The following is a 9,515-nucleotide window of genomic DNA, read 5'->3' on the forward strand; positions in this document are numbered from 1 at the left end:
GGGTTTACATTTTATATTTGCATTTATCATCTTGTTTGTTTTCTGTTTGTTTCAACTGTTTTTATTCCCCCCCCCTTTTTTTTCCTGCCTTCTTTTGGATTGTTTTAGTTGATTGCATATTATCCCCTTCACTGGTTTATTAGATGTATTTCTTTCTTTATATTAGTGCAACTTTCAGGTTTATGTTACACATCTTTAGTTATCCACAGTCTACCTTCAAATAATATAACACCACTTTGTCTTTAGTATAAGAACCTTATAACCAATAAACTCCAAAACTTTACTGGGTCACTCTAATCCAAAGTATTCTCTCATTTCTCTTAAATTATAAAAGGTTTCTTAGCTACCCTCTTGTAAATAATTATATAGTCTCACATGCTATTTCTTATATTATTTTGAATTGTTTTTTTCACTCTCATTATTTAATGCCAGCATTATTATTCAACAAATGGATCAGTAGTAAACACTTTTCTTTGGGAATGTCATCTCCCCAAAATTAAGTATATATTTCAGAAGGACAGAGGCAAAGGTTATTAATTCCCGTCTCCCAGAAATTCTAGCCCCATGCCAGACACAGAGCAGAATATCAGATTATTTGCTGCATGAAATATCAAAGTTTTGAATTATTACAATAATACAGAAGGACCATAGTTTGAAACCTTAGACCACACTTTCCCCTCCACTCCTTTAATAGGTACAGGGAGGAAACAACTTATGTTCTTGTTACAAATATGTTTTCTGCTTGTTTGTTGTGGAATGTATTTTTAATAAAAATAATAGTTTACTAAATTCTGTTTAACAGCGATTATAACTAAAATGTATGTGTGTTTTCCTTGTGTGTGTGTGTGTGTGTGTGTATGCATGTGTGAGTGGTTCATTGCATATTGGTATTATTTTGGCTATAACATGCATCTGATAGGCTTGAGTGACCTAGCTGAGAATCTAACCATTATTTGGAAATACCTTTTTGAAATACACCATGTGTGCTTATCTTTTATTTATATATAATAAGTGGACAGATAAATTTGGTGTTTGAATGTGTATAATCAGATAGACAGTCATATGTGCTAAATGATGTAGTTCTGAAGGCAGAAGACTTGAACATCTCATGTGTCAAGATCTCTCCCAGGACAATGATGCTGAATATTTCTAAATTTGTTCTTGCTAAGCCTGTCTTTACTATTCCTATATTATATATGATGGTTTAGACATAGGCCAACAAACTACAGCCTCTTTCTGTAAATAAAGTTTTACTGGAACACTGCTTGTTTATGTATTGTCTATTGCTCTTTTACAATGGCAGAGTTGAATAGTTGTGACAGTATGTGTGGCCCGCAAAACGTAAAATATTTATTATCTAGCCCTTTACAGGAAGTACTCTGGTTTAGAGTACTAATTATATGTATAAATCCAAATCCACTTTGGGATAAACTTTTTAGAAATACAGAAGACGCTAGGGGACATCTAATCCAAAACCTTTATTTCACAAATGAAGCTATGATTCAGAAAGTAAAGAGGGGGTCCCAAGATTATATAGAAGAGAAATATAATGCAGTAGATAAAACTGAGAGCTCAGGAGGCAGACTGCCTGAATTTAGATCCTGGCTCTGTCATCAAGTTATTTAACTCCTCTGTACCTCAGTTTACTTGTTGGTAAAATGGGCATAGTAGTAGTACCTACCTCATAGGCTTATGATGCAATGCATGTGTTTTTAATGATTCCTTAGCAAGCCTTCATTATTATTTGCTATCATAAGGCTAGTTGGTGATTGCATAGCCTGGAACCTAATTCTTCTGACTTTAAGTTCAAACCTCTTTTAACTGTATTATTTATTTATTCATTTAGTCACCCAGTATGTCTTTATTAAATTCCTACTGTGGATCAGACACTCTTAGGTATGGTTATAATCTTTTCCTTCATTCAGCCTTTTACAGGAGTAACATATTTTCCTATTTTATCTTTTCCTTACCGGTTATAAAATGACAGAAAAGTCCTATCCAGTCCAAGGTTAAACATATTTTTGTACTTTATTCAGTTTCTCCGTGTTTCCTTCCTGTTTTGAAAGGTTAATTTTTTTTTTTTTACTCTAGATTTTTTTTTTACTCTAGATTTTGTGATACAGACAGATCAATGTATAATGGATTAGCAAGGTATTTTTGAATTGTTTTATATTCTCCAGTGTTAAATAAAATGTTTTATGTGACAAAAATTTACTAACATGTTCTTTATAGCAAAATTGACTTACCTACATTTTTTTTCAGCAGAATATTAAGAGTTAATATTTAAGTAAATACGTTGGCACCTACTTATCTGATGAGTTTAAACAGGGTCAGGGTAGTTAGCCTCAATATAAACCCTGACTTTTCACCACTAGCAGTATTTTAGCTTTTAAAATCAGTTAACTTCTTTGGCATGTTTCCCACTCCATATTCTACTGTTGGCAGTAGGCCACCATGAAATGCTAAGCACCATGGAAATAATTGGACTGTCATGTTTGCTAATAGAGTGCATTTGAGATACATTGGGGGAGACAGTTATTAAAATGTTAGCTGTTAAAATTTGATCATCTAATCCAGGATTTAGGCTTTGATCTGCTATCAGAATAAGTGTCAATTCTTTATTGAATAACACATTTATATTTAGTCTTTACCTGAAATGCTAAAGTTCATCTTTTTTAGAGCATCTCTAAAATCCTTTCTCTTACAACATCAAATATAATTAACTACAGTTTCATTGGAAATCATTAGATAATGGAAATCAAAATGCTTCTATTGGTCAAATGATCTCCATATTATATAAACATAACTGCCTGCATTTTAATTTTCCTTAGAGCAAATTTCTCAAATTAATATTTTGCTTATAATCATGAAATTATTTTAGCTTAAGAAAAGTATTTAGGGGTGCCTGGGTGGCTCAGTTGTTAAGCATCTGCCTTCGGCTCAGGTCATGATCCCAGGATCCCGGGATCGAGCCCCATGTCGGGCTCCCTGCTCAGCAGGAAGCCTGCTTGTCCCTCTCCCACTTCCCTGCTTGTGTTCCCTCTCTCGCTGTGTCTCTCTCTGTCAAATAAATAAATAAAATCTTTTAAAAAAAATTTAAAAAAAAGAAAAGTATTTATTAGAATGGATGATGGGTACAGCAGGGACTGGTTAATGTTCCAAAATCAGTTTCTTCTTCCTGGGCTAAGTATATTGCAGGGCATTTAATCAGTTTCACCGATGTTAAGTAAGCTAGCCAAGGCATAAAGTGCAGGTGTGCCTTCTCTCTGAGCTTTCTTTTCTCTTTCCTAGTGCCCCTGGAGCCTGGATACTTGAATTTGTGAAAAGCAAAATCTCCCTGTCAACCCACGTTGGACTGTGACCTGAGGAAGAAATCAATCTTGAATTAAATAATTAATTAAGAAAATTAAGATTAAGAGACTCTCTACCCTCAAGGAGCTTATGACTGAGAGTGATAAAACTTGTACAAGAAAAGATGAGAATACAAGTGCATCTTTTATAAGTCCTGAAGAGTACTGACAGCAATTGTGACAGGAAGATTCAGAGGAAGCAGGTATTCCCTCGGGCTAAGTGACCATGGGGTAGCAGGATTTTCATCCAGAACAATAGGAATAGGGCAAAACAGCAGGAGGAGCAGTAGAGGACGTATTGAGAATAGCCTGAGCAGAGTGAGACTACAAGAAGCAATGAGGGAGATTGTGTAAAACCCTCTAGCTAGTGTGGAGGTTTTGTTAAAGGGAAAATACTGGAAGATAAACTTGACTAGCCAGGTAATTCAGACTTTCTCCTGTAGGTTGTGAGTAATACTGAAGATTTTTCAACAGAAGAGGAACATGACATAGTAATTAATTGTAAAACTTAAACATCTTTGAATATTCTGGCAACTACAGATCTAATTTATTTCAAATTCTCTTTAAAAACTTCTCTTTGAAGAATTTCTAGCTTAAGTAATCACTTTTTATTCAGCAAATTTTATGAAATAAATATATTAATCTATCATGATTGAAATGCTATGTTGAAAACAATTTAAAATCAAATTTTTCTATTCTTTATTCTTTTATCATATACCATATACCTCATAGTTATTTACCAATAGTGCACATCTCTAGAACTTTTTAAGCTGTGATTTATGCTAATAAGGAGCATCCTTCAAAATGACTTAAAGCAGGATTTTTTAATTTCTCCTTAAACGGTATTTGAAATGCAATTCTATAAGACACATGAAGGTGAAGAGGTTTGCATTCAGAATAAAAGGACAAATAAAACCTTCAGCAATTCTAGAACAAGAATCTATTCGAGAGAGAATGAACACTGCTAAATTTTTCTAATGAAGTTAATTATCTCAAGCTGTGTTTCTTAAGGAATATTAAGTAATTAAGTTTATGAGTCCTTAATGAGAGCAAAGCTAAAATAAAGCACTGTACAGAATCCTCTTGACTGTTAAAACACAGCCGTAGAGAGCAGATCAAAGGATGTAACCTTGAAAGGCCACCATCCGTACTGTTTCTTTTTTTTTACTTTATTTATTTTAAATTTTTATTTCAATTGCACTGTTTTTACTTTGTGAGGGGATCTTGACAATAGGTTTAATGCTGTTTTTAAATGCTGTATGGACATTGGCCCTGGACAAAGCTGTTGCTTAGGAAATGTACCTCTTCTTCATCATTTGCCCACAGTTCCTTAGGGAATCAACTGATTTGATCCTTTCTGATCTCCTTCCAAGGTACCCCTGTTCTATATTCCACAGTCTAGAGCTTTACCTAACTTTAATCTCCTTCCAATTTAATCATATTACATAGTGCAGTGAAGAACACTGGGGCAGAATTGTTAATAGTGTGTATTTTAGTCTTGATACCATGAACAGCAAACCATGTCATCTCAGCACCTGAATGTTTGTGGGCCTCATTTCTTCTGGCTTAAAATAAATGTACTAACCAACTAACTTCTTGGGATCATCCTCGTCTAACCTTTTGTCCTAATATTTTGTGCCATGTTACTGAAGCTTAATTCAGGTGATCTCCTACCCATATCCCACTGGCATTTTCAAAATAAACTTATTAAATGTGATTTTAAACCAGTGGCCATACTAGGCACTGAAATATGAATTGTCTTTGTGTTTCTCATTAAAATGACTTTTTTTTTTTTTTTAAGATTTCATTTATTTGACAGAGAGAAAAAAGAGAGCACACACAAGCAGGGGGAGTGGCAGGCAGAGGGAGAGGGAGAAGCAGGCTCCTCCATGAGCAAAGAACCCGACATGGGGCTCCATCCCAGCACACTTGGGATCATGACCTGAGCTGAAGGCAGAAGCTTAACCGACTGAGCCACCCAGGTGCCCCAGTTAAAAGGACTCCTGATGAGAATTATAAGTTATGTGGAATACTGATGGAGATGATATATTTATTGTGTAGTCTGTGGAAACAAAGTATTATATAAACACACATATACCTTTCAGTGTAAATAAGAAAACATTATTTTAAGATAATTTATGAGAATACAGTAGTGTTGACCTACTTTTTTTCTACAGATATATCACTGAAACAAGTCTGAACTCTTTTTGAATCTGGTCTATAATTATAATTAGCCAGCACTTAATGGGTATTCGACACTTCAAAAATGATAACCAGGTATTGAGAAAGACTGTCTTAAAACAGTTTGCCTTTGAATCTGAACAGTGAAAGACTGCTGCTTATTAGAATTCCTTATATTGAGAATCCATTATGACTGAGATATTATTATGTAGCTTCATCTTATTCCCATTCTCTTTCATTTCAGTTTAAACAAAATCCCTAATCAACAGTAAAACTGTTTTTAGCACAGACAGGGAGGAGTAATTCTTTTCTTGAATGCTGCGAAGGCAAGATTTGAAACCATTACAGTAACCTTGGCAGTAAATTGAGTTTTAAGGATATTAAGTGCCCAGGAAAATAGTAAGAAAGGCCATCTGTTTAGGTTTCTTTGTTGTTTTTAATTTGATGGCAACATTTCTAGTGCAGATGAAGTTGGGAAATTAGAAACTGTAGTGCTTGGATTCATAAAATTTGTATTGAACAATGTTTAACAAAAAGCAATATTAATTATCAGCAATAATTCATCCTTTTAAAGTATTCAGTATCTGAAATTAGGATAGAATTTTAAAATTTTGTATTTTAAAAGAAGTAAAACCTCTAAAGCAACACTTTTGTGTGTAGTTGGCAGAGAAACAAAGTGTTTGAAAGTAATCTGGCACAAGATCTATTAAAATTAAAAGTCCATACACCTTTCAACCCAGTAATCCGTCTCCTTGGAGGTGATTCTCACAGAAATAAAGGCACCCATATGAAAAACAATGCTTTGAGGATATTTATGGTAGCGTTGTTTCTAATGGTGAAAAACCGGAAATAATGTGGATGCCTGTCAATAAGAAAAGGGGTGACTTAAGCACAGTACTTCCACACACTGTGCCATTAAAGCGCATGACTTAGAGCTCTCTCAGCTAACCTGAAGGATTTTCTTGAAGTATTTTTGAATGTAAAAATCAAGATACACAAAAATATGTGTATGACACTATTGTTTTGTTAAACAAAATCTGTGTGTGTGTGTATAAATTGTCATATGAGCCCCAAGAAAAATATAGTGAAATAGAAACTAGATTGTTAGTATGAATGTTGTGGAGGGTGCAGGGATACTGAGGTATGGGAAAAAAAAGATGGGAAAAAAAAGCAAGACTTTAGCAGTGGAGCTAAAAGATGTCAAAGTGGTTCAAATTTATCACAGAAACTCTTGCAAGTTTTTAAACCATAAAAATTCCTATTTTGACTGACCGATGTTAAACCACTGAGAATTATCAGAAGATCAATTTGGCTCAACAAATCTTAGCCTTTGGAACAGATGAAAAAATTAAGATACATGAGGCAAAGGAAGGCAATGAGGGGTTTGAGGTCAAAATAATATGGTATGACTAAAAAGAAAGGGGATTGATACCTTCACGTGAATAAGCCAGTCTAATAATATTATATTCATAATATTATTCATGGTTGCTTTCCAAGATTTAAAAACAAAAACTTGTGATGCTAAAATAGTTCTAGTGATCAACAAAATAGTGTAGTTACCATGCTACTCAACTGGAAAACTAAACACCTTGAGTAGACAATGGTAATGATGACTACTTAACTTACTCTACAGGATCATTCATTTCAGGAAATCTGGGTCATTTTAGTAGGCCAGGGATTTTTTTTTTTTTTTTTTTTTTTTAGGCCAGGGAAGTATTTTGCGCAAAAGATTCCCTAGGCAGTTTGAAAAGACAGTGAAGGAACGACTGAAACTATGACCGTATGTGCAAATACAAGTTTCCCTTGTTATCTAAAAGTAGAGTGTTCCTATGAAAACGTTCAAAGCCAAAATGGCATAGATCAAAGAAGCAATTGCCACTAATTTATATGGAAAAATTTTTGAACATTCCCAGACCCCAAAAATAACCTCTCAGGCTTTTCTAACACCTTAGGACACATCTTGCTAACAGATGCCTAACAGATGCACCAAAGAAAATCAAGATAAAGCACAGATATTCACACAGTCAAAACTGGTGGCTGGATGCTGAGATGCTGAGTGCAGTTCTCGGGGAAGGCGCTTGGAGGTGCCGCTCTCACTGGTTGGGGTGCTCTGCCTCTGTAACTGCTTGCTGCAAAACACTGGGTGCTATTGTCACTCTTTACCTTTTTTGTAAAGGCAAAAATCCTCTTCAGATTTCTTTCTGTTAGTGAAAATAGGTACTAATGTAGGTCTTTTGTAGGAGAGTAGTGGCAAAATGCAAACTTTTGAAAAGTGGGGGATACTTGTATCAGGATTAAGGGTCTTGAGTAATAGAGTTTGGCCAAGCCCAGGGCAGCTCTGCATGGCTCAAGTTTCGGTAGACTCTCAAAGATCTGTGGCCTCTCAGGACACAAGGTAATTTTTATTGAGCGAATCTAAACATGGGAGGAAGGGGTATGTCACACAAACACCTCCTCAGCCTGTCCTTGAGGAATGTGACATAACTTAGTAAAAGAATATAGCTACTTTGGGTGGAACAAAATTTAATCATTGGGAAATCAATTATCTAAGGTGACTGAAATCAGTGTTAACATAGGCAGAAATTTCTCTGTTGAGGTGGAAGGAGCTATGGCTCCCAGGGGATGAGTTGGAGAAGGATGGTAGCAACAACAACACTGAGGACAGAAGTCATAAACTACTATTGCAGTAATGGCTGAGACTGCAGAGTAGAAGGTTAGGAACACTAGTGAATTGATATTTGGAGTTGGGATAGTATGAACCCTTGAAAAAGATTGTGGCTGGGGATTTTCTCCTGATCGGTCTAGTTTTATTTGAGGAGTGGGTGAAATTGAAATTTCTGTAACTGTGGGTCTGGAGTTAATTGCTTCCAGGATTACAGTTCAGTCGATTTATTTTCTTCATGGCTGGTAAATAATAAGAGTAATCTTTCTGCATTCATTTATTAATTTGTTCAACAAACATGTTTTAAATTCATCCACTGGCAGATTCTACTTTGTGCATGTATGAGCCAAACAGGTAGACTGACCATGCCTCTACCTCACAACCCCCAGTCCTGGAGTCCTAGCTCTTCCTAAATATAATGTTCCATGTTTTCAGAAAGTACGCAGCTTCGATTTCTGTCCCAATTCTCTGTCCCAGTTCCTTCACCCTCCATAACTGATACTGTACCAGGAAGAGCTTTTGCCTTGGATCCATCTCTCTTTGTGTCTGTTCAAGAATTACCTCCAACCCTGGCTTATCTGTCAATACAGTCCCTTCTTTCCATCTTGCAGAAATTATTTTTTTGATATTGTCAGTTTCAATCCTCAAAGCTGTTATGGATTAGATATCTTTGTACCCATTTTCTATTATTTTAATGGGATTTTGGAAGGTGGGATGATAATCTGACAGAAAGATATACTGAAAACAGACAAGTAGTCAAGTGAGTAGGGGCAGAATGAGTGTAGGTGAAATTAGATTAGGCTACTTTGATAGTCCAAGACAAAAGATGTTGCTTTTATGTTTTTTATTTAAAATAAGAAGTTTTCCTTTTAGTATCTCAAGGGAAAATTAGAATTGGAAGAAGTAAAACAGTTACAAAGAGTAATTTAATAATTTACCAAAGCCTTCACAGTGAGTCTTTATTTCTGAATTTTTAGCATTGGATTTAATATTTTTTTAATAGAGTCATCTGTCCTTCTTAGTTGACATGTTACTGGTGATGCTATACTTTTAATAGCATATGAAATATTTTGAAAATATTTTTAACATCTGAGTTTATATAATTATCTCAGACTTCTACTTTGATTTTTTTTTTTTTTTTTTTGGCAGTTGCACAAATGCCTGCAACCATACCAGATAGACTCATTTATACAATTGACAGAAAGAAATACAATTTTTTAAAATAAAGATGCACCAACTAACAAAATCTAAAAGGAAAGCAAAACGTCAGCTGGAAATTTCAGAAGTTGGGTCTGAAAATATGGAAACTCAGTTAGGGCCCA

Source organism: Halichoerus grypus, chromosome 9 (genome assembly GCF_964656455.1).
Source record: "Halichoerus grypus chromosome 9, mHalGry1.hap1.1, whole genome shotgun sequence".
NCBI classification, from domain to species: Eukaryota; Metazoa; Chordata; class Mammalia; order Carnivora; family Phocidae; genus Halichoerus; species Halichoerus grypus.